The sequence below is a fragment of the Nyctereutes procyonoides genome, unplaced genomic scaffold (genome assembly GCF_905146905.1).
Source record: "Nyctereutes procyonoides isolate TBG_1078 unplaced genomic scaffold, NYPRO_anot_genome, whole genome shotgun sequence".
Classification (NCBI taxonomy): Eukaryota; Metazoa; Chordata; class Mammalia; order Carnivora; family Canidae; genus Nyctereutes; species Nyctereutes procyonoides.
Genome location: NW_026575047.1, coordinates 56526184 through 56552572, shown reverse-complemented (window position 1 = coordinate 56552572; position 26389 = coordinate 56526184). Strand labels below are relative to the sequence as shown.

The 26389-nt window shown below is 43.4% G+C and overlaps 4 non-coding genes across 4 annotated transcripts; all 4 read right to left on the bottom strand.

The window, feature by feature from the left end:
• Window positions 1-20232: 20232 nt before the first annotated feature.
• On the bottom strand, window positions 20233-20312 carry LOC129510690 (small nucleolar RNA SNORD115). The gene has a single exon (XR_008664658.1). It is a non-coding gene; the product is annotated as a small nucleolar RNA SNORD115 (small nucleolar RNA).
• Window positions 20313-21874: 1562 nt separating this feature from the next.
• On the bottom strand, window positions 21875-21955 carry LOC129510687 (small nucleolar RNA SNORD115). Its single transcript, XR_008664654.1, has one exon. It is a non-coding gene; the product is annotated as a small nucleolar RNA SNORD115 (small nucleolar RNA).
• A 1587-nt stretch (window positions 21956-23542) lies between these two features.
• Window positions 23543-23623, bottom strand: LOC129510686 (small nucleolar RNA SNORD115). The gene has a single exon (XR_008664653.1). It is a non-coding gene; the product is annotated as a small nucleolar RNA SNORD115 (small nucleolar RNA).
• Window positions 23624-26300: 2677 nt separating this feature from the next.
• On the bottom strand, window positions 26301-26381 carry LOC129510688 (small nucleolar RNA SNORD115). Its single transcript, XR_008664656.1, has one exon. It is a non-coding gene; the product is annotated as a small nucleolar RNA SNORD115 (small nucleolar RNA).
• Window positions 26382-26389: the final 8 nt, after the last annotated feature.

Below are 26389 nucleotides of genomic sequence, written 5' to 3'. Positions count from 1 at the left end.
TGTGCCAGTATCATACTGTCTTGATGATTACATCTTTGTAAACACAGCTTAAAGCCAGACATTGTCATGCCCCTGGCTTTGGTTTTCTTTTTCAACATTCCTCTGGCTATTCAGGGTCTTTTCAGGTTCCATAAAAATTTTAGGATTATTTGTTCCAGCTCTGTGAAAAATGCTGATGGTATTTTGATAGGGATTGCATTGAATATGTGGATTGCTCTAGATAATATAGACATTTTAATAATATTTATTTTTCCAATCCACGAATGAGCATGGAATGTTTTTTACATCTCTCTGTGTCTTCCTCAATTTCTTTCATAACTGTTCTGTTCTATAGTTTGTAGAGTACAGATCTTTTAACTCTTTGGTTAAGTTTATTCCTAGGTATATTATGATTTTTGCTGCAATTTTAAGTGGTGTCAATTCCTTAATTTCTTTTTCTTCTGTCTTGTTGTTAGTTTACAGAAATGCAACTGATTTCTGTGTATTGATTTTTATATCCTGCAACATTGCTGAATTGCTGTAGGAATTCTTGAAATTTTGGGGTGGAGTCTTTTGGGTTTTCCACATAATGTATCATGTCATCAGAAAAAAAGTGAGAGTGTGACTTATTCTTTGCCAATTTGAATAACTTTTATTTCTTTTTGTTGCCTTGTTGCTGAGGCTCAATCTTCTTGTACTATGTTGAACAACAGTGTTGAGAGTGAACATCTCTGTCGTGTTCCTAATCATAGGGGAAAAGCTCTCAGATTTTCCCCATTGAGAATGATATTTGTCATTTCTAATGGCTGAGTAATATTCCATTGTATACATAAACCACATCTTCTTTATCCATTCATCTCTTGATGGACACCGAGGCTCCTTCCACAGTTTGGCTATTGTGGACATTGCTGCTATAAACATCGGGGTGCAGGTGTCCTGGCATTTCATTGCCATCTGTATCTTTGGGGTAAATCCCCAGCAGTGCAATATCCACCATTTGCTTCGACCTGGATGGAACTGGAGGGTATTATGCTGAGTGAAATAAATCAATCGGAGAAGGACAAACATTATATGATCTCATTCATTTGGGGAATATAAAAAATAGTGAAAGGGAATAAAGGAGAAAGGAGAAAAAATGAGTGGGAAATATCAGAAAGGGAGACAGGCCATGAGAGACTCCTAACTCTGGGAAACAAATGAGGGGTGGTGGAAGGGGAGGTAGGCGGGAGGTGGGGGTGACTGGGTGATGGGCACTGAGGGGGGCACTTGACGGGATGAGCACTGGGTGTTATTCTCTATGTTGGCAAATTGAACACCAATAAAAATAAATTTATGTAAAAAAAGAGAATGATATTTGCTGTGGGCTTTTCATATATGGCTTTTATGATATTGAGGTATGTTCCCTCTCCCTATACACTGTGGAGGGTTTTAATCAAGAAAGGATGGTGTATTTTGTCAAATACATTTTCTATATCAATTGTATTATATGGTTCTTGTCCTTTTATTAATGTGATGTATCACTTTGATTTGTGAATGTTGAACCATCCTTGCAGCCAAGAAATAAATCTCACGTGGTCATGGTGAATAATCATTTTAATGTACTATTGGATTCTATTGGCTAGTATCTTGGTGAGAATTTTCATCCATGTTCATCAAAGATATTGATCTGTAATTCTCCTTTTTGGTGGGGTCTTTGTCTGGTTTGGGGATCAAAGGAATGCTGGTCTCATAGAATCATTTTGGAAGTTTTCCTTCCATTTCTATTTTTTTTAAAACAGGTTCAGGAGAATAGGTATTAGTTCTTTAAATGTTTGGGAGAATTCCCCCAAAAAGCCATCTGGCCTGAACTATTATCTGTTGGGAGATTTTTGATGGTTCAATTTCTTTGCTGGTTACGGGTCTGTTCAGGTTTTCTATTTCTTCCTTTTTCAGTTTTAGTTTTTTTTTAAATTTTATTTATTTATTCATGATAGGGATCCCTGGGTGGCGCAGCAGTTTGGCGCCTGCCTTTGGCGCCTGTCTTTCTCTCTCTTTCTCTGTGACTATCATAAATAAATAAAAATTAAAAAAATAAAATAAAAAAATATTTATTCATGATAGAGAGAGAGAGAGAGAGAGAGAGAGAGAGAGAGAGAGGCAGAGACATAGGCAGAGGGAGAAGCAGGCTCCATGCACCGGGATCCCGATGTGGGATTTGATCCCGGGTCTCCAGGATCGCGCCCTGGGCCAAAGGCAGGCGCTAAACCTCTGCGCCACCCAGGGATCCCTTTTTAAAAAATTTTATTTAGTTTTAGTAGTTTTTAAGTCTCTAGGAATGCATCCATTTCTTCCAGATTGTCTAATTTGTTGGCATATATTTGCTTCTAATATGTTCTTAAAATTGTTTGTATTTCCTTGGTGTTGGTCATGATCTCCTCTTTTTCATTCATGATTTTATTAATTTGGGTCCTCTCTTATTTTTGATAAGTAATGCAAGGGTTTTATCAATTTTATTAATTCTTTCAAAGAACTAGCTTCATTGGAGCCTCGGTGCCCATCGAAAGATGAATGGATAAAGAAGATGTGGTTTATGTATACAATGGAATATTACTCAGCCATTAGAAACAACAAATACCCACCATTTGCTTCAACGTGGATGGAACTGGAGGGTATTATGCTGAGTGAAGTAAGTCAATCGGAGAAGGACAAACAGTGTATGTTCTCACTTATTTGGGGAATATGAATAATAGTGAAGGGGAATATAAGGGAAGGGAGAAGAAATGTGTGGGAGATATCAGAAAGGGACACAGAACATAAAGACTTCTAACTCTGGGAAATGAACTAGGGGTGGTGGAAGGGGAGGAGGGCGGGGGGTGGGGGTGAATGGGTGACGGGCACGGAGGGGGACACTTGACGGGATGAGCACTGGGTGTTATTCTGTATGTTGGTAAATTGAACACCAATAAAAATTAATTTATAAAAAAAAAAAAAAAAGAACTAGCTTCATTGATATGTTCTACTGTTCTTTTAGTTTCTATTTCATTGATTTCTTCTCTAAACTTATTATTTGTCTTCTCCTGCTTGTTTTTTTAGGCATTATTTTCTGTTCTTTCTCCAGATCCTTTAGGTGTAAGTTTAGCTCTAGTATTTGAGACTTTTTAAATTTTTTGAGAAAGGGTTGTATTGCTGTGTGCTTTCTTTTTAGGAATGCCTGTACTGCATCCAAAATGTTTTGAACAATTGTGCTTTCATTTGTTTCCATGAATTTTAAAACTTCTTCTTTAATATCCTAGCTGATGCATTCATTTTTCAGTGACATGCTCTTTAATGTCCATGTATTTGAGTTCTTTCCAAATTTACTCTTGTGTTTAAATTCAAGTTTCAAAGCATTGTGATCTGAAAATAAGCAAGGAATAATCCCCATCTTTTGGTATCAGTTGAGATCTGATTTGTGAACAAGCATGTGTTCTATTCTGGAGAATGTTCCATGTGCAGCCAAGAAGAATGTGTATTCTGGTGCTTTAGGAATGCTTTGTATATATCTGTGAAGTCCATCTGGTCCTGTATGTCCTTCAAAGCCCTTGTTTTCTTGTTGATCTTGTTGAAATGGTAGATTATCCATCCATTTCTGTGAGCGGAGTGTTAAAGTCCCCTACTATTATTGTATTATTATCAATGTGTTTATTTTTTTAATAATACATTTATTTTTTATTGGTGTTCAATTTTCTTCAGAGAGTTAGAACAAATTATTTTAAGATTTGTGTGGAATCAGAAAAGACCCTGAATAGCCAGGGGAATTTCAATGTGTTTCTTTAAATTTGTTATTCATTGGTTTATATAAGTGGCTGCTCTTATCTCTATGTTCTTGTTGGATGGGCCATTTAGGTATGATATGCTGTTCCTCTTCATCCCTTACTACAGTCTGGTTTAGAAACTAATTTGTCTGATATAAGTATTGCTACCCCAGCTTTCTTTTGATGTTCATTGGCATGATAAGTCATTCTCTACCCCTTCACTTTCAATGTGGAGGCATCTTTGGTTCTATAATGAGTCTCTTGTAGATAGCATATGGATGGGTCTTGCTTTTTTATCCAACCTGATACCCTGTGTCTTTCAATTGGGAATTTAGCCCAATTACATTCAGAGTAACCATTTAAAGGTACAAATTTAGTGCCATTTTATTACCTGTAAAGTCCCTGTTTCTGTAAATTGTCTCTGTTCCTTTCTGATCCATATTACTTTGGGCTCTTTCTTTGCTTACAGGATCCTCTTTAATCTTTCTTGCAGGGCTGTTTTAGTAATCACAAATTCTTTTAGTTTCTGTTTGTCCTGGATGCTCCTTATCTATCCTTCCACTCTGAATGACAGCCTTGCTGGATAAAGTATTCTTGGATGCATGTTTTCCTCATTTTGTAATCTGAATATATTATGCCAGTCCTTTCTGGAATGTTAGGTTTCTATGGATAGGTCCGCTGCCAGTCTAATATTTCTAGCCTTGTACATTAAAGACCTCTTGTCTGAGTTACTTTCAGGATTTTCTCTTTATCTCTGAAATTTGAAAGCGTTACTATTATATGTCAGGGTGTTGGTCTATTTTATTGATTTTGAGGGGGTTTCTCTGTGCCTCCTGGACTTGACTGCCTGTTTCCTTACCCAGATTAGGGAAGATTTCAAGTATGATTTGGTCAAATATACCTTCTGTCCCTCTCCCTCTTTCTTCCTTTGGGACCCCAATAATTCTAATATTATTTCACTTTATAGTATCTCTGATTTCTTGAAGCCTTCCCTAAAGGTGCATTAGTGTTTTACTTTCTTTTCCTCAGCTTCCTTCCTTTCCATCATTTTGTCTTCTATGTCACTGACTCTCTCTTCTGCCTCATTTACCCTAAGCTGTTAAAGCATCCATTTTAGGCTACATTTCAGTTAAAGCATTTTAAATTTTGACCTAATTAGATGTTATTTCTGCACTAAGAGATTCTCTACTGTGTTTTATGCCTTTTTTTTGCAAGCCCAAGTAGTAATTTTATCATCCTTATTCTGAATTCTAGTTCTGACATTTTACTTATATCCATATCAATTAGATCTATGGCAGAAAGTTATACCTCTGGTTCTTTCTTTCACCATGAATCTCTCCTAGTCATTTTGTCCAGAGAAGAATAGATGAGAGAACAAAATAAAAAATATCAGTGAAATACACACTAGACAAATCCAAAGAGGTCAGAAACCAAAGAAAAGAAAATAAAATTAAAAGGGAAAAAAGAGAACATATAATTTCACACGTGGATGAAATAGAGTGATCCACTTGGTCCTGTGTCAGAGGACACGAAATCCCAAAATTGTAAAGAAAGAAAAATTGTAAAGAAATTGTAGACGAATATGATTTCACTACAAAGAGGCTACCATGGTTCTGAATGAATGTCAAAATCATTTCCATGAAAGTACATTGAAAAGCAGTTTTGTACTTTCGAGGGCAGTCATTCAGAAAAAAATGCTAAAAGGGATGGACACCAGATGCCTCACTGGGCAAAGTTTAATCAATCAGAGAACACATCAGAAAAACCTGGCAAAACCAAGAAAGCACAGTTTCTTAAATTTATGTGATGAAGTATTATGAGTCAAACCTCAGCCTGCAATACAGCTATCAGAATCTTCAGATAGTCCCCAAGTGTAACCAATGGCATGAGTAAATTCCTACATCTAACAAGCTGGATGCCATAGGTGTAAAACCACGACAATAGAAATTCTATTGTGACTCAAGTGAAAACCATGGCATTCATCATTGATGAAGCTTACAGAGTTACTGGCTTCAAGCTCACCATGCATGACAAGGGAAAATGTTAACTGGGGCCAGTGAGAAAGGATGCCTTACATTGAGAGATGATCCCATTTAGGCAAGTTAAAAATGTTTCATATTAAAAAAAATGTTTCATATTCCTGGCATGATATATTGAAGGGCTAACACTCAAGAAAACTCTTAATCTATACTTAGGTAACCAGAAAAGTAAAAATTATTTATTGTTTTGTGTTTAATCTTTTTCTATTAAAGAGCATTCATTTTTTATTCAACTTAATAGTTAAATTCTAATTAGTTAACAAATGGTGTGATATTAGTTTTAGGTGTAGAATTTAGTGATCCCACACTTACATACAATACCCAGTACTTATCACCCTAAGTGTCCTCCTTAATCTACATCACCCATTTAATCCATCTCCCCTCTGGTAACAATCAGTTCGTTCTCTATAGTCTGTTTCTTCATCGCCACCCTTGATGTTCATTTTTTTCTTAAATTTCACATATGAGTGAAATAATATGGTATTTATCTTGCTCTGACTGACTTATTTCACTTAGCATAATACTCTCTATCTCTATCCAGTTCATTGCAAGTGGCAAGGTTCATTCTTTTTGATGGCTGAGTAATATTCCATTGTGTATTTGTGTGAGTGTGTGTGTGTGTGTGTGTGTGTGTACACATCTTTTTCTATTCATCAGTCAACAGACACCTAGGCTGTTTCATAATTTGGCTATTGTAAATAATGCTTCTATAAACATCAAGGTATATGTATCTCTTTGAATAAGTGTTTTTGTATCCTTTGAATAAATACCTAGTAGTGCAATTGCTGGGTTATAGGGTAGTTCTAGTTTTAACTTTTTGAGGAACTGTTTTCCAGAGTGGTTGCATTCCAAAATGCATCCATTTTGCACTCCCACCAACAGTGTAAAAGATTTCCACTTTCTCCACATCCTTACCAACACCCGTTGTTTCCTGAGTTGTTAATTTTAGTCTTTCTGACAGGTGTGAGGTAATATCTCATTGTAGTTTTGATTTTTTCTCCCGATGATGAGTAATGTTGAGTATCATTTCATGTGTCTGTTTGCTATCTGAATGTATTCTTTGAAAAAAAAATGTCTATTCATATCTTCTGCTCACTTTTAAACTGGATTATGAAACTTAATACCAAAAACCCAAATAAGTTCTTTATAGATTTTGGATTACTAGCCATTGGATATGTCATTTGCAGATATCACCTCCCATTCCATAGGTTGCCTTTTAGTTTTGCTGATTATTTCCTTCACTCTGCATAAGCATCTTATTTTTATAAAGTCACAATAGTGTATTTTTCTTATTATTTCCCTTGTTTCAGGGGACATATCTAGATCCTAAGTTAAGATAGTGGAGTAATAGAGGGGCCCTATTGTTGGCTCCTCTCTTGAATAGTCAGTTAAATATAAAATCTTTTTGAGCACCCAAGAAATCTGAGGACAGAGAACAAATTGCATATCTAGAAAGAGCAAAATGGCCACATTGTGGAAGATAGGAGGTGCAGAGAGTTGATTTGGGGGACAAAAGAATTGTGGGTGCTGTGGAAGAGAGGGAGCCTTGGTCACTGAGAGGAGAGAGAGAGAGAGAGAGAGAGAGAGAGAGAGAGAAAGCAGCACACATGTGGGATTGCACACACATTAAAAACTTCCCAAAACAATTGACTGGGAAAAGAGAGAATATTGGATGGATCCAAAAGGTGAAATGAAACCTGGAAGAAAAGGTATTTCCTTTAAATCCTGAGCAATGGAGCCAGCTGAAGGAACAGACTTCTGACATTGATGATGCAGTAAGAAAACTGTAAAATCAGAGCCATATAAAACCTGTACTGTTCTAGTTGTTTTAATCTGTCTTTTTACATTGGCTTTTGTTTTCTAAACATTGTTTTCCAAGATACTGTATATTTGGATTGCAGAACAATTTGTAAGATGAATACTTTCTTTTTATGTGTATTATTAAAAGTGTTCTGAGTGAAGCTAATTGTCAACTTGATTAAGGAATATTGCTTTGTGCCCACCACCTAGTGTAAAATAAAATCGAGTAATACAATCTTAAAAAAAAAATTATCCGTTCAAAGCCAGCTCCCTGCCAATGCTGGAAAAAGGAGAGGGGTTAACTACCACAGTGTTTATATGCAATAGAGCTCAAAGTCTGAAGCTTTGTAAGTCAGTGCCATTGGTCAGGGTTGTGCCTAATGGACTTAGAGGTGCTCTGGTGGGGGAAGGAGGGCAGAGACCTGGGAGTATGGGCAGTGTGGTTGGAAGATCCCCTGGATCACATAGGGAGAAATAGTTCCCCTCCTTGGAGTGCAGTTGGAGGACCTAGCTTCTTTTAGCAAGCTAACCAAAGCAAAGCTAGTTACAACTTGCCACACACTGGACAAGGTCTAAACATTCCTCACTGCAGACAAGAAGCAACTCTGAGAGGACAGACCTGAGAGAAGGATCAGGCAAAACACAACAGTAGAGTGCACACTCTGAAACACTTTCTGAAGACCAGGTCCAAGAAAGACAACACAGGACCTCTTCTTAATATAGTCATCACTCTCAGGAGCAGGGATAAACCAGGTTTCCTGATACACAACCCCCACCCCACACATACAATGACCTAGACAAAATAACAACATGGAGGTATTCACCCCATAAGAAATATCAGGAAGAAGTCTCAGACAAGATTTAAAAAAATGTAAGAAAGATGCCTGAACCAGAATTCAAAGCAATAATCATAAGGATACTGGTCTTGAGAAAAGCATAGAAGACACTACAGAATCCCTTAATGCAAATATCAAAGACCTAAAAACTAGTCAGGCTGAAATTTAAAAATGCTATAAACCAAGACACAATACCTACTAGATGCAATGACAACGAGGATGGATGAAGCAGAAGAAGAAACCAGTGATACAAAAAATAAAATTATGGAAAATAATGAAACTGAAAAAAGAGGGAAAGGAAAGTATTAGATCATGAATGTAGACTAAGGGAACTTAGTGACTCCTTAAAATATAATAACTTTCACATCAGAGGAGTTCCAGAAGAAGAAGAGAGGGGGAAAGGGCAGAAGATTGGAGGAAGGGTTAAGATGACAGAGAAGTAGGGGGAACCTGGGTTCTCCTTATTGCTCAAACATAGCTGTATTGAGATAAGATCACTTGGAACAACCAGTAAATCAATATAAGGACTGGGAGAAGGATCTCCATGATTGGAGAGAGACAGACTCGCAAGTGTGAGGTGTGTGGAAGTGAATTCTGGTAGAGTAAAACTGCATTTCTGTGGAGAGAAGGTAATCCTTTCTGTGGGGAGAGAAAAGCGAGAGAGAGAGGGAGGGTTTGAGAAAGTGCAGTGTCAGTGCAGTGTTTTATACAGGATGAAAACCTCCACAGAAATTGGACTGGGGAGTGAGAGTGAGGGAAACTGAGTGTCACAGGTGTTTGTTTTTTTTTTTTTATCAGATAGTGTGTGAAGCACAAACTCGGAGGTTTTGGAAGTGTGTGACTTTTTCCAGAGCGGAGCTGTGGTGTGCACTCCTGTGGAGAGGGCCTGGAATGCACACAGTGGTGTAGGGTTCTCCTGGGTTGCACTGGGACAGAATATTTATTCCCCTTCCTGAAGTACATTTGGAAGAGGTAATATTGCCTCTCCGAGGACAAAAGATCCTGCAGACACTCCTCTTTCATTGTCAGGGGACTGCACAGGCACAGGACTGTTTTTCTTGGATGAAGGACACCAGACACAGGACAGCGAGGCTGTGCTTCTGAGGGTGGGGAATGGTTCCCCATGGTGGCTGGTCTGGTAAGATTTGGTTTTTAATCCCAGCTACATGCTGAAGATAAAACACAGGAAAGCTGTGATGCTGGATGCACTGACAGCCCTCACTTTTCCGTGAGGGCTTCCTGAATGGTAGGGGGTGTGAGATCTCCTGTCTGGGACAAGAGAGTGGAGTGAAGCCATTTCCCCCCTCACCACCAAAATGACTGGACTTCAGAGAGCAGCACAGCAGCCCCCTGTGGAGATAGAAGCTGCTTACACTAAACACAGCCCTTTAAGCCTGTCAAATATGTATTCAAGAATACTTTATCTAGTAATGCTGTCATTCAGAATAGAAGGAGCAATAAAGCACTTTCCAGACTGACAAAAACTAAAGGAGTTCATGACCATTAAGCCAGTCCTGCAAGAAATAATTAAGGGGACTCTTTGAGTGGGAAAGAAAGACCAAAAGCAGCAAAAACTAGAAAGTAACAAAGAGCATTACCAGAAACATCAACTCTACAGGTAACACAATGGAACTAAATTCATTTATCTATAATAGTTACTTTGAATATAAATGGACTAAATGCTCCAATCAAAATACAGGGTATTGATTTAAAAAAAAACAAGACCCATTTATATGCTGCCTAAAAGAGACTTATTTTAAACCTAATGTCACCAGCAGACTGAAAGTGAGGGGATGGAAAACCAACTACCACATTAATGGATGTGAAAAGAAGGCCAGAGTAGCCATACTTATATCAGAGAAACTAGATTTTAAACCAAAGACTGTAACAACAGATAAAGGAAGGCACTATATTATATTAAGGAGTCAATCCATCAAGAAGATATAACTGTAAGTATGTATGCCCCTAAATTGAGAGCATCTAGATACATAAATCAATAAAAACATAAACCTCAATCATAATAATACAATAATAGTAGGAGGCTTCAACACCCCACTTACAGTGGTGGACAGATCATTTAAGCAGAAAATCAAGAAGGAAACAAACAATGGTGTTGAATGACACGCTGGACCCGGTGGATTTAATAGATATATTCAGATCATTCCATCCTAAAGTACCAGAACACACATTCTTCTCGAGTGCACATGGAACATTCCCCAGAATAGGTCACATATTGGGTCACAAATCAGGTCTCAACTAATTCGAAAAGATAGAGATCATGCATGCATATTTCCAGACTACAATGCTATGAAACCTGAAGTCAACTACAACAAAAAATTGGAAACACCACAAATACATGGAGATTAAAGAACATCTTACTAAGGAATGAATTAGTTAACCAGGAAATTAAAGTAGAATTAAAAAAAAAGACATGGAAGCAAATGTAAATGAAAACATGACAATCATGGAATCCCTGGGTGGTGCAGCGGTTTGGCGCCTGCCTTTGGCCCAGGGCGCAATCCTAGAGACCCAGGATCGAATCCCACATCGGGCTCCCGGTGCATGGAGCCTGCTTCTTCCTCTGCCTATGTCTCTGCCTCTCTCTCTCTCCCTCTCTGTGACTATCATAAATAAATAAATAAATAATTAAAAAAAAAAGAAAACATGGCAATCCAAAACCTTTCAGATGCATTAAAGGCTATCCTAAAAGGGAAATATATTGCAATACAGGCCTACCCCAAGAAGCAAGAAATGTCTCAAGCACATACCCTAAACTTAAAATTAAAATAAGTAGAAAAGGAACAGCATATATAGCCTAAAGCCAGCAGAAGATGGGAAATAATAATAATTAGAGCAGAAATAAATGATATAGAAACAAAAACCAGTAGAACACATTAATGAAACTAAGAGCTGGTTCTTTGAAATAATTAATAAAATTGATAACCTCATAGCCAGACTTATCAAAAAGAAAAAGGAAAGGAAGCAAATAAAGAGAAAAGAGGCAAATAAAAAGATCACAACTAACACCAAACAAATGCAAACAATTTTAAGAGAATATTATGAAAAAAATACATGCCAACAAACTGGGCAATCTGAAAGAAATGGATAAATTCTTAAATACATACAAACTGCCAACACTGAAACTGAAGGAAATAGAAAATTTCAACAGACCAATAACCAGTAAAGAAATTGAATCAGTAATCAACAATCTCCAAACAAACAAGAGTCCAAGGCCAGAGGATTTCCCAGAGGAATTCTACCAAACATTTAATGAAGAGTTAATACCTATTCTTCTGAAATTATTCCAAAAAGTAGAAATGGAAGGAAAACTTTCAAAGTCATTCTATGAGGTAAGAATTACCTTGATTCCAAAACAAAGACTCCACCGAAAAAGAGAATTATAGAACAATATCTCTGATGAACATGGATGCAAAAATTCCCAACAAGATACTATCAGATCAAATCAAACAGTACATTAAATAAATTATTTACCATGGGGTGCCTGGGTAGCTCAGTTGGTTAAGTGTCTGACTCTTGGTTCCAGCTCAGGTCATGATCTCAGAGTCATGAGATAAAGCCCCATGTTGGGCTCTGGGCTCACCATGAAGTCTGCTTGGGATTCTTTCCTCCTTCCTCTTCTTCTCCCTCCCTCTCTGATTGTCCCCCCTCATCTCCTTCTCTCTCAAAATAAATAATTGAATAAAATTTCTTAAAAAAGAATATTTCATTATGATTAAGTGGGATTTATTCCTGGGCTCCAGAGGTGGTTCAATACTTGCAAATCAATCAATGTGATACACTCGTCATCAGGGAAATACAAATCAAAACCCAATGAGATACCACCTAACACCAGTCATAATGGCTAAAATTAACAACACAGGAAACAACTGGTGTTGGTGAGGATGCAGAGAAAGGTGAACCCTCTTCCACTGTTGGCGGGAATGTAAACTGGTGCAGAGACTCTGGAAAACAGTGTGGAGGTTCCTCATAGAGTTAAAAATAGAGCTACCCTATGACCCAGAAATTGCACTACTAGGTATTTACCCCAAAGATGCTGACGTAGTGAAATGCTGGGAAACCTGCACTCCAATGTTTATAGCAGCAATGTGTGCAATACCCAAACTGTGGAAGGAGCCTCAGTGTCCTTCAACAGATGAATGGATAAAGAAGATGTGATAATATATATCACACACACACACACACACACACACACACACACACACACACATATATATATATATATATATATATATATATATATATATACAGAGTACAGGTCTTTTACCTTTTTAATTGGGTTTATTCTTATGATTTTGGGTACAATTGTAAATGGAATTGATTCCTTTATTTCTCTTTCTGTTTATTCATGTATAGTAAGGCAACAGATTACTGCACATTGATTTTGTATCCTGTGACTTTATGAATTTGTCTATCAGTAATACCAATCTTTTGGTGGTTTTGGCTTTTTATATAGAGTATCACGTCATCTGAAAATATTGAAAGTTGACTTCTTCCTTGCTGAGTTGGATGCCTTTTATTTCTTTTTGTTGTGTGATTGCTTCCAGCTCACCAGTCCAGTGGTGAGACTGGACATTCCTGCCTTATTCCTGATCATAGATGAAAGCTCTGTTTTTCTCCACTGAGAATCTTATCTGTGGGTTTTTCATTTATGGCCTTTATTTATGTTGACGTATGTTCCCTCTAACCCCATTTTTTTTAGTTTTTTTTTTAAATCAAGAATGGATGTTGTACTTTGTCAGAAGATTTTTCTCCATCTGTTAAGATCATATGGTTGTTATCCTTTCTTTTACTAATGATCCTTTCTTTTACACATTGATGATTTGTGAATAATGTTCTACTCTTTAGATCACACCAATCATCTTGAATGATTCTTTTATTTGATTTGCTAGTATTTTCTTGAGAATTTTTGCCTCTATGTTTATCAGTGATATTGGCCTATAGTTCTGTTTTTTAGTGGAGTCTTGATCTGGTTTTGGTATCATATAATGCTGTCCTCATATATTGAATTGTGAAGTTTTCCTTCCATTTCTATTTTTTAGAGTAGTTTGAGAAGATAACATATTAACTCTTCCTTAAGTATTTCATATAACTTAATTGTGAAGCCACATAGCTGTGGATTTTGTTTATTGGGAGATTTTTGATCACTGATTCAATTTTTTTTTTGCTGGTTATCCATCTGCTAAGGTTTTCTATTTCTTTCTGTTTCAAGTTTGGTATTTTATATGTTTCCAGGAATTTATCCATTTCTTCCAGGTTGTCCCTTTTGTTGCCATGTAGTTTTATACAATATCCTCTAATAATTCTTTGTATTTATCCTCTCTCATTTGTGATTTTACTAAGTCTAGCTAAGAGTTTATCAATTTTATCAATCTTTTCAAAGACAAGCTACAAGTTTTATTGATCTGCTGTGGTTTTTAGTTTCCATATAATTTATTTCTGCTGTAATCCTTATTATTTCCCTTCTTTGGCTGGCTTTAGGCTTTATTTGTTATTCTTTTTGAGCTCCTTTAGGTGTAACATTAGGTTGTCTGATATTTTTCTTGCTTCTAATGCAGGCCTGAAGTGCTATATACATCTGTCTTAAGACCATTTTGCTCCATCACAAAGATTTTGGACTGTTGTGATTTCATTTTCATTTGTTTACATGTATGTATTTTTTCTTTGATTTACTTGTTGACCAATTCATTGTTTAGTGGCATGTTGCCTATCTTCATGCATTTGTGGTCTTCCCTTTTTTTTTCTTGTGTTTCATTTCGTGTTTCATAGAATCATATGAAAATATGTACAGGGGATACCTGGGTGGTTCAGCGGTTGAATGTTTGCCTTCAGCTCAGGACATGATCCTGGGGTCTGGGATCAAGCCCTGCATCAGGCTCCTTGTGGGGAACCTACTTCTCCCTCTGCTATGTCTCTGCCTCTCTCTCTGTCTGTGTCTCTCATTAATAGATAAATCTTTTTTAAAAAGAAAATATGTATGGTATGATCGCAGTCATTTTGTTCTGCTGAGATCTGATTTGTGAACTAGTATGTGATCTATTCTGGAGAATGTTCCATGTTCACTCAAAAAGAATGTGTATTCTGCTTCTTTAGAGTGAAATGTTCTGAATATATATGGTAAGTCTATTTGGTAGACATTCAAAACCATTGTTTCCTTATTGATTTTCTTCACAGATATCTGTTCTTTGATGTAAGTGTGGTGTTTAGGTGCCCTACTATTATTGTATTATTATCAGTGAGTTCTGTTAAACTTGTTATTGTTTTTTTTTAAGGATTTTATTTATTTATTTATTCATGAGAGACACAGAGAGAGAGGCAGAGACACAGGCAAAGGGAGAGGGAGAAGCAGGTTCCCCCCAGGGAGCCTGACATGAGACCCCATCCCTGAACCCCAGGATCACACCCCAAACAGAAGGCAGAGACCAACCGCTGAGTCATCCAGGCATTCCGTTATTAATTGTTTTATATATTTGGGTCCTCCAGTTTGGGAGCATAAATATTTACAAGTGTTAGATCTTCTTGTTGAATAGATCACTTTATTATAATATAGTACCTTTCTTCACCTCTTGTTAGAGTCTTTGGATTAAAATCTAATCTAGTGAACATAAGTATTGCTATTCTGTCTTTCTTTTGATGTGTTATTGCATGGTAAATGTTTTTCCACCTCTTTACTTTCAGTCTGGAGATGTTTTTAGGTCTAAAATGAGTTTCTTGTAGGCAGCATATAGATGGGTCTTGGATTTTTATCCATTTTGACACCCTAGTCTTTTTTTGTGACTTTTCTTTATTTTTATAAATTTATTTTTTATTGGTGTTCAATTTGCCAACATATAGAATAACACCCAGTGCTCATCCCGTCAAGTACCCACCTCAGTGCCTGTCACCCAGTCACCCCCACTCCCCGCCCACCTCCCCTTCCACCACCCCTAGTTCGTTTCCCAGACACCCTAGTCTTTTGATTGTGGTATTTAGTCCATTTACACCTAGAGTAATTATTGTCAGATATGTATTTAATGCCACTTTATTACTTGTTTTACCATAGTTTCTGGAGATTCTCTCTGTTCCTTTATAGTTATTGTCACTTTTGGTATCTCCTTTCCACCCAGAGTCCCCTATAATATTTTTTGAAGGGCTGAGTTAGTGAACATGAACTTCTTTAGTTTTTGTTTGTCTGGGAAACTCTTCATGTCTCCTATTCTGAATTATAGGTTCGGTGAATTCTTTGTAGTAGATTTTTCTCATTTTTTTAAAAAAAAATCTTTATTTTTTTATTTATGATAGTCACACACACACAGAGAGAGAGGCAGAGACACAGGCAGAGGGAGAAGCAGGCTTCATGCAAGGAGCCCAATGTGGGACTCGATCCTGGGACTCCAGCATCATTCCCTGGACTGAAGGCAGGTGCTAAACCACTGAGCCACCCAGGGATCCCCAGATTTTTCCCATTTAGCATGTTGTATATATCATGCCTTTTTTTCTGGCTTGTCAAGTTTCTGTGGAGAAGTTTGCAGCTAGCTTTATGGGTCTTCCTTTGTAAGTTAGGTACTTCTTTTGTCTTGCTGCTTTACGATTTTTTTCTTTATCACGACAATTTGCAAGTTTAAATATGATGGGTCTTGGTGTTGGCCTGCTTTTGTTGATTTTAATGGGAGGTTTCTGTTCCTCCTGGATTTAGATATCTGTTTCTTCCCCACATTGGGGAAATTTCCAACTAGTATTTCTTCAAATAAGTTAGCTGCCCCCATTTTTCTCTGTTCTTATTCTAGATACCTATAATACAAATGTCATTACATTTTATGAAGTCATTGAGTACATAAGTCTATTCTTGTGTTCTATAATTCTTCTTTCTCTTTTTTCATCTTCATTTTTCCCATTATTTTGTCTTCTATAAAACTTACTTGTCCTCTGCTACTTCTATTCTTTTTTTTTTTTTTTTTGCTACTTCCACTCCAATGGTCATTACATTTGGTCAGTTCTGAATCTCAGTTATTGCATTTTTAATTTCTGACTTTTTAAAAACTCTTTTATTTCTGTGGTAATGGTCTCCCTGATTTCTTCCATGCTTTTCTCAAACCTAGTGAGTGTCCTCATGATTATTGCTTTCAGTTCTTCATAAGGAGTATTACTTATATCTGTTTTGATTAGATCTCTGGCTGAGGGCTTATCTTGTTCTTTCTTTGGGGATGAGTTACTCTGTCCTGACATTATGTGTAAGTCTCTGTCTTCTCTGAGTTAGAAAACCTGTTATGTTTTCTGCTTCTGGAGGTAATGGCTTTGTTAAGAAGAGATCATATAATGCTCAGAGCCTGGCACTTCAGGAAATGTCTCTGATGTGTGCTGTATGCACTCTGCTGTTGTGTTTTGGCTGGTCTATTCTGTAGGCCAGTTGCCTGCAGATGATCTTCTTGCCTGGACTGGGTAGTGTTTGGAACTTGGTAGTGATTTGACTAGGTGTGCTCTAGTCTCCATGTTAAATGATATCTGATACTACTTCCACTAGCAATGAAACTTTGTAGAACTCTATGGTCAGATGTTGTGGTGTGACTGGGGGTTTATGTTCATCTTCTAAGGAAGGTGTCCACCACACTTGGAATGGGGCAAATTTGAACTATAAGGGCATTATTGGAAATGTGAAGAAGTGTGTGAACTGGTTTAAGCAGGTTAGGCAGTAACTGTTGGCATTGTGCTATTTATGGAAGGTGATTATGTGTTTGTTCTGAGGCGTGGTGGAAGAGAAACAGTGCCAGCCAGATGCTCTTGCCCTGGAAAGGGGTTTTAGTTCTTGCTGTCCTCAGGGAGGCACCCTAAGGGTGAATTATCTCCTCTGTGAGTGTCTCAGCTATTTTTCAGTGTCTGTTTTCATACTGTATGACTCCATGTAGTTTACTTACTTTCTTGGAGCAACACAGTATTGTCCATATGCTATCTAAACCAATCCAGCTATCACTTGAGAATCCAGACTTTAGGGACACTTGGGTGGCTCAGCGGTTGAGTATCTGCCTTTGGCTCAGGGCATGATCCTGGAGTCCTGGGATTGAGTCTTACATCGGGCTTCCTGCATGGAGCCTTCTTCTCCCTCTGCCTATGTCTCTGCCTCTCCCTCTCTCTGTCTCATGAATGAATGAATAAATAAGTAAATAAGTAAATCAATCAATCAATCAATCTTTAAAAAAGAATCCAATCTTTAAAAAAGAAACTGACCAAATGGGCAGAAGCCTGTCCTGGTCTTCTGGAAGAGGTATTCAGTGTGCTGAAACTAAGGAAGTTTTAACCAAGAATGGCAGTCTTGCCAGAGCACAGGGTACTAGAATGAGGAAGAAGCAACTATGCAGCCAGTAATGGGGATGAGCTGCACTTGGCAGGTGATTCTGCATAGATGCACTTGCACAGCAGAAAAATGGAAATCACTGGATCCTTTGTCCACTGAAAGGCCATTCTATGAAAGTGACCTATCAGAAGTATGGTCAGAGAGGAGTAAATGATCTCTCACTACTGTGACCCACATGATACTCAGATCCCACCATTGGGCCAGAGATTTTGCTTACATTTTTGCTAAGAGAATGGCAATGCCCTCAAATTTCTATCACAAAAAATGCCTGCTGACTATAAAACTACAGTTCTCAAAACCATCTGGTTACAAAAATTAGCCTTTATGCTTTTTCTAGGCAATGTATTGGGAGATCTGTCTCCCTGTGTGTTCCCAAGTGTACTCCATTATATTTGTCTTTTCTACTACAAGAGCTCCAAACCAGTCATATATCAGTGATAAATTTCTACCAAAACCATCATCTTCACACAATTTGATTTTCTCCATATGGCATCCTTTCTCTTCAATGCTGTGGAGAAGGATAAGTCAGTATTTACTATGATTTCCTGCTTATTCAGAATGATTTGACAATTACCTGTTTCACTCAGAGATTACAACTAGATTTGCCTAAAAAACCAGTGTTGACCTAAGAAAATGTGAAGCACACAAGAAATGCCAAGTTCATGTTTCAGAATGCTGGCTAAAGTGCTCAGCTGGGAAGTTCCAACTGGGAAGCCCCACACAATTCAATTCCCTTCAGTGACTCCTATGGTTGTCTTTGGCACACGTCAATTCCACGACACATAACACGATGAAACAATCCCCAAATTCCCCACTAAAACTGAAAGAAACATAATTACTCAAGCACAGCATTCTATAGTTGGGCATTTAGATTGAGGAGAAAGAGGCCAAAAGACCAGGGGTGGAGTAGACTTCTCCAGATATTCCAGACATTGTCATATGTACAGGGAATATTTGACATCTGGGCCAAAAGCAAGAACAGAATTGGTGTATAGTGTCCAGCAGGAGGCCTGGAACTCCTGCTTACCTATATGGACAAACATTGGCATAGATGGTGAACCACTTGGCAGGCAGTGATAGGAAGGGCCAGGAAAAAGTTGATGTGATGTGAAGAGTGGGGCAGGGCAGGATGGTCATGTGGGCTCAGGATCTGTGGGGAGAGAGTTGGGCCAGATGTCCAAGAACCCCAACAGCATGGCTAATGCACTAGGGGCCCTGAGATGTGGGAACACGATGCAGGGCAAATGTTTTCAGGCTTGAGGCCGGTGGCCTATCTTGGGGGACCTAAAGGAGGCCATGGGGGCTTGAGGCATGGAGCCCATGTCAGGATACCCAAAAATCAGGATGACTGCTCCACAAACCTTGGGTCAGAGGGCGGGGTAATTCTTGGTGGGCCACGACAGGCAGGGGTGGGACCTCGCCTTATCCCGAAATCTGGTCAGGGCAAGATGCCCAGGGTAGGCCCACAGCCCTAGAAGACTTGGGAATCCAGGCCACCCAGCACCACAGGAGAGCTGAATGAAAACTAAAGTTCGTGTAACCACAACATGCTTCCCAAGCAGACAGAGCCCTATTCAGGATTGGGAGTGAGGGCTCCCCTAACAGCCGCTGGAGTTGATGTCCAGGACTACTGTCCAACACCATCCCCGATGGCCTGAAGGCATGCCCGGGGGTGCCTTCATGGGCCCTGGGTTGGTGTTACCATTCCAGCAGCCAAGGCCAGGTCCCTTGATGGTGCATGCCGCTCTGAACATACTTCAGAGCTGGCTTGCTGTAAGGGGAAGTTGGTGCTATCTGTGCCCACAGCACCCTCCAAGGTAGAAGTAGCTCCATCAGCATGGCACAGAACAGGGACTTGGCTGAAACTGGCCAAGGGGATCTAATGTTGACCCAGGAGGTCCACCATCATTCTCAACAGGGAGCAGCTGAAGCACACAAAGCCAAATGGCCTGGCATAGTACCTCCCTATATGGCACATGCAAGTGACTCTGGGCTGCCCTGGCCACATTTGGCCAGCATGTTCCAGTGCTCTAGGGAGGGGGAGATCTTCCTAAGGCACTAAACCATCTCAGGTATTGCAGCGGTCCAAGCTATACATCTGGGCATGAGTCTCACAAGAAAAGATTCTGAAAATCGAGGTTGGTTGCAGCCTGTAGACTATAAATATGGCATACAAACCTATATGATTGAAGTAGAAGAGAGACCCCAGGAGGCATGGTCCAATAAGACGCAAAGGAACCAGAGAGGCAGAGCAAGAAGCCTGGGGGAGGCATGACTGAAAAGCAATGGGTCGGGACCAACCCAAAGGCCTGAGCCAGCACCTAGAGGCCCAAAGCCACGACCTCGCCATAAAGGGCAGTTTGGAAAGATTGGTAGCCTCAAGGCCCAGGCGGAGGGGAAGCATACCCAGTACCAAACGTAGGCCCAGAATACTAAGCATGGAACAATATCTTCCATTGGTCCAAAGCTTAATCCTATTGAGCATGATCTTCATGTCATCATCTCTCTTTGAGACAATATGAGTTCTCATCACTGACACAAGCACAGTACTGGTCATGTGTGTGGGCCTCTGCCCCTGAAAAGGCTTACCGGTGGTGCTTCATGCTGAGCTGCATGCCTTGTGGACTGGAGCATTTGGGCCTCTTCTCAAGACTGGACCCAGCTGATGTAGTATGTAGAAGGGTGCAGTGGCATGATCCACTGGGTTCACGGTTTGTGGGGCTATGAGGCCCTCCATCAAGAAGCCCATCCCGGGGGCAGCTAAGCTTCCAACTGGAGCAGACCCGTGGGGGCTCAATGAGGGTTTTGGGGTTCAAGATGAGGTGAATGGCCTGCATGGTGGAAGCAGAAAAGGGCCCAATAGGGCATGTGGCCCCGAATCTGTGCTGGGATACACAAATAGTCCGTTGAGGGCTTCCCCAAGGGGGCTGAGGAATGGGGCCCACTGACCGGCAGCAGGTTGGGCACCAGGGTTTCCCATGGTAACCCTCAGATTGTGGTGGTAGGCAACACGGCAGACCAAGAGTAGGATGGCTGGGACCTGGTCTTGGTCAGCAATCTCTTTAGGATCATATGGCTGCAGTAACCTTGGGCACTTGAGGACATGGGGAGCCAGGCCTTTGGGCATCTTGGGAGGCCACAGGGCACGCTGAGTTCCTGCAACCCCACCTTCTGCCCAAGAAGGGAGAGCCCTGTCCAGAAATGAGAGGAAGGGTGCCCGGGATGCCTGCAAGCAATTGAGGGCCCAGGGCTGGGGCCCTGCACCATCCCTAATGGCCCAAAGGCATGCTTGGATGCCCACCCCAGGGCCCCAGCTAGCCCTTGCCTTCCCAGATCCAAGGCCAGGTGAGGGAACCAAGCTGCCACCCTGGGCAGCCAGTTCAAACCTCCTTGGGAGGCGGCAGGTCCAAGGGGAGGTCAGTGCCCTCACAGGCCAGGAAAACACCCAAAGCAGCAGTGGCTAGATGCAGCAAGGCCCAGATGAGTGGCTCCAGGGCCCCAAAGGAGAGGGGACCCCAAGGTCACTGAAGCAGAGCCCCATAGTGATAAGCAGGGAGCAGCAGGAGTCCGCTGCTTCCCGTGGCCTGGAGTTGCCCCCCAGCTGCGCACACTGGGGTCCCACTGGGCTACCCTGGCTACATTTGGGCCCATTCTTCCCTGCACCTTAGGGATGGGAGGCCTTCAAAGGCAGCAATGTTATGTGTCCCTGCACGGGTAGACCTGCACACAGGGACCTAAATCACCCTCAGGCTTGCCTCCCGAAGGCCCCTTGGTCCCCTGGACTTCGACTCGCCTCGTGGCATCAACTCACCAAACTTAGTTGAGGCGGGGGTGAGAGCCTGGACAGTGCAGCCCCCTGAAAGACACAAGGACACCAGAGAGGCTTAGTAAGGGTCTCAGGGCAGTTGTGGTGGGAGGAGCAAGGGTTGGCCCTCAGGCCCAAAGGACTAAGTTCTTTAGGGCAGACAGAGACCCATGTCCAGACCCTAGCCAAAAAGGGCAATTAGGCAGGACCCGTAGCCTGAAACTCCAGGCTGAGGGGAAGCACCCCCAGCACAACTGGAGCACCCGATTCCTCCGCCCAAGACAGTCCCCTCCATTGGACCTCAGCATAATCCTATTGAGCATGATTTTTATGTCATCATCTCTCTTTGAGACAATATGAATTCTCATCATTGACCCAAGCACAGCCCTTGCCAGGTGTGTGGGCGTCTGCCCCTGAAACAGCTTACTGGTGGTGCTTGCTGACGAGCTACATGCCTTCGTGCTGGAGCCTTTGATCCTCCTCTCAAGACAGGATCCAGGAGATTTGGTGGGCAGAAGGGTGCAGCAGCACAATCAACTGGGTTCAGGGTCTGTGGGTATACGAGAAGCCCTCCATCTAGACACCCATCCCAGGGGGACCTACGCTTTCAACTGGAGCAGACCCATAGGGGATAAACGAGGGTTTGGGGGTTCAGGATTGAGGTTGATGGCCTGCCTGGTGGAAGCAGAGAAGGGCCTAAGAGTACAAGTGGCCCCAAAGATGTGCTGGGATACACAAAGAGCTACAGGAAAGCTACAAAAAGGGGGCTAAAACATGGGGGCCCACACCCCAACATCCAGTTGGGCACCAGGGTTTCCCTTGGGTCCCTTCAGGTGGTGGGCAGTGGGCAACATGGCAGGCAAAGACTAAGATGGCTGGCACCAGGACTTTGTCAAAATTCTAGTCAGGGCAGAATGGCTTTAGTAGATTAAAGGCCGGCAGGACTGGGGAGCCAGGGATTTGGGCATCAAGGGAGGGCCCCGGGGCAGTCTGACGTTTGCAACCAGGCCCTCCGCCCAGCACGGAGAGCCATGAGTGGGACTGGGAGGGAGAGTGCCCGGGATGGCCTCCAGAGGTTTAGGGCCCAGGACTGGGGCAATACACCATCCCCAGTGGCCCAAAGGCACGTCCGGATGCCCAGCGCAGGGCCCTGGTGAGCCCTTGCCTTCCACAATGCCAAGGTCGTATGAGGGAATCAGACCCCGGACCTGGGCAGCCATTGCCAACCTCCTTGGCAGGGGGCAGGCCCCAGGGGATGTCCGGGGGATGCCAGCCGAGGGCACCACCACAAGCAGCGGTGGCTAGACGCATGTCCTGACTGAGGGGCTTCAGGTATCCACAGGAGAGGGGACCCCAAGTCCACCGAGGGGCACCCCATAGTGATTAACAGGGGGCAACAGGAGTCCACCTCCTCCCACGGCCTGGTTTTGCCCCCCATCCCCCACCCCAGCCGCACACGCTGGGTCCCTCTGGGCTTCCCTGGCTACATTTGGGCCCATTCTTCCCCGCACCCAGGGGATGGTGGCCCTTCAAAGGCAGCGACACTATGTATCCCTGCACAGGTGGGCCTGGCCTGCACACAGGGACCCAAATCACCCTCAGGCTTGCCTCCTGCAGGCCACTCAGTCCCCTGGACTTCAACCCACCTCGCGGCGTCAACTCACCAAACTTAGTTGAGGTGGGGCCGAGGGCCTGGATAGCGCGGCCCCCTGGAAGACACAAGGGCACCAGAGAGGTTGAGCAAGGGTCCCAGGGTAGGTGTGGTGGGAGGAGCGGTGGGTCGGTCCCAGGCCTGAACAACTAAGCTCTCTCGGGCTGACAGACGCCCATGTCCAGACGCTAGCTGCAAAGGGCAATTTGGCAGGATCCGGGGCCTGAAACTGCAGGCTAAGAGGAAGTACCCCCAGCACAACCGGAGCACCCGGATCCTCTGCCCAGGACGGTCCACTCCACTCCACTCCACTGGGCCTCAGCATAATCCTATTGAGCATGATTTTTAAGTCCTCATCTCTCTTCGAGACAATATGAATTCTCATCGTTGACCCAAGCACAGCCCTTGCCACATGTGTGGGCGTCTGCCCCTGAAACGGCTTACTGGCAGTGCTTGCTGATGAGTTTCGTGCCTTCTGGGCTGGAGCCTTTGATCCTCCTCTCAAGACTGGACGCAGCTGACGTGGTGTTCAGAAGGGTGCGGCAGCATGATCGACCAGGTCCAGCCTCTTTGGGATAGGAGCAAGCCCTTTGTCTAGACGCCCATCTGAGTGGCCGCTAAGCTTCCCTGTGGACTTCCCTGAGAGAGGAGGAGGCTCAACGAGGATTTCGGGGTTCAGGATTGCGGTGGGCAGCCCACCTGGTGGAAGCAGAGGAGGGCCCAAGTGTTCACGTGGCCCCGAGCCTGTGCTGGTATACACGAACAGCCACACGAAGGCTCCCCCAAGGGGGCTGAGCCACGGGACCCACAGCCTGGCGCAAGTCAGGCACTGGGGTTTCCCTTGGGTACCCCTTGGGTGGTCGGGCTGTGGGCAACTTGGCGGGCCAAGACCAGGATGGCTGGCACCTGGCCTTGGCAGGCATTCTGGCCAGGGCAGAATGGCCTTAGTAGATGTGGAGCCCTTGAGGGCTCGGGGAGGCAGACCTTTGGGCATCATGGGAAGGCCCCATGGCACGTCGAGTCCCTGCAGACCCACCGTCCACCCAAGCAGGGAGATCCCTGTGTGCCCGGAGAGCGAGAGCTCCTGGGAAGGCCGTCAGAGCTTGGGTGCTCATGGCTCTTGCCCTGTGTCAACCGGACTTGCAGAGGGCATCCGGGCTTGTTGGTGGATGTGGCCTGGACACACTGGTGCTCTGAAAGACACAAGGGGACCATAGAGTTTGAGTAATGGTTCCCGGTCAAGATAGGACGGATGCTCTGCAGCCAGGATCGAAGGCCTCACCCCACTCAGGCAACTGGAGTCCCATGGCCAGGCCCCAGCCCCCCTTGCAGTTTGGCAGGATCTGTGGCCTGCAACTCCAGGAGAAGCACCCCCAGCTCCCTTCTAGCCTCCATATCTTCAGCCTGGGATGGTCCCCTCCATTGGGCCTTAGCATATTTTTTTGAGTTGGTTTTTATGTCATCATGTCTTAGAGACAATATAAGTACTCATCATTGAGTAAAGCACATTACTGGTCATGTGTGTGTGCATCTACCCCTGAAGCAGCTTACCTGTGTTGTTGCTGACAAGCCATGTGCCTTGTGGGTGGAGCCTTTGGCCTCCTGTCAAGACTGGACCCAGCTGTCGTGGTGTGAAGGACAGTGCAGCGGCATGATCGACTGCATTCATATTCAGTCCAGATCAGAGCAAGCCCTCTATGTAGTTGACCTTCCGGGTGGCTGCTAATCTTCCCTGTGGAGCAGAGATGTGCGAGCTCATTGAGGGTTACAGTTTCAGGATGTAAGGTGGGCAGCCCACCTGTTGGAAACAGAGGATGGCCCATGAGGGCACGTGGCCCTGAAGCTGTGCTGGGATACACGAATAGCAGATGTGGGCCCCCCAGGGGTTCTGAGCAATGGGGTGCAACACCAGGCAGCAGGTCTGCACCAGGGTTTCCTTTGGGTACCCCTTGGGTTGTGGGTGGCCAGCAACTTCATGGGCAAGACTAGGACTGCTGGGCCCTGGCCTTGGCCGGCAATCTGTTCAGGGCAGTATGGCCTTAGTAGGTTCAGGGCCCTCAAGGATTTGGGGACCCAGGACTTTGGGTCTCATAGGTGGGCCCCAGGGCATGTCAAGTTCTTGCAACTGCACCCTCTGCCCAAGCAGGGTGTGTCCTGTCTGGGACTGGGAGCAAGAGCACCTGGGACAGTCGCTAGGGCTTCAGTGTCTAGGGACCGGAGCCCTGGGCCATCCCCACCACCCAAAGCCCTCCAGGATGCCCACCCCAGGGCCCCAACTACCCCTTGCCCTCCCAGTTGCCAAGACCAAGTCAGGGAACTAGGCTCCTGCCCTGGGCAACCAGTCCCAACCTCCTGGGTGGCATCAGGCCCAAGGGGAGGTCAGTGGATCCCAGCCCAGGGTACCACCCCAAGCAGCAGTGTCTCAACCTTGCATGGCCCAGCCATGTGTCTCATCATTCCACCACAGGAGGGGGGACCCAAGTTCCAACAAGGTGGCATCCCTTGGTGATCAGCAAGGAGCAGCAGGAGTCCCCTGCTCCCTGTGGCCTTGCTTGGCCCCCCATCAGCCCAACGTGGGTTCCCTCTGGCCCGCCCTGGCCACCTTTGGGCCCATTCCTCCCTGCGCCCTGGGGATGGTGGGCCTTCAAAGTCAGTAACACTATCTGGCCATACATGGCTGGGCCTGCATGCAAGGGACCCAAGTTGCCCTCTGGCTTGCCTCCCAAAGGCCCTCTCATTACCGTGGCCTGTGACCCACTTCACAGCATCCACTCACCAAGCCTTGTTGAGGTGGTGGTGAGATCCTGGACAGCGCAGTCCCCTGAAAGACACAAGGGGACCAGAGAGGCTGAGCAAGGGCCCCAGGGGAGGCATGGTGGGAGAAGCGATGTGTCTGCACCCAGCCCAAAGGCCTGAGCCCTCTCAAGCACCCTGAAGCCCATGGACAGGCCCCAACCCTGATAGGCAGTTTGGAAGGTTTGGGGGCCTCAAGGCCCAGGCTGAGGGGAAGCACCCCTAGTGTCACATGAAGACCCGCCTGGTATTTGTAGCCCTAGGCAGTCCCTTCCATTGAGCCTCAATGTAATCCTAGTGAGCATGATTTCTACATCATCATCTGTCTTCAAGACATTATGAGCTCTCATCATTGACCCAAGCATAG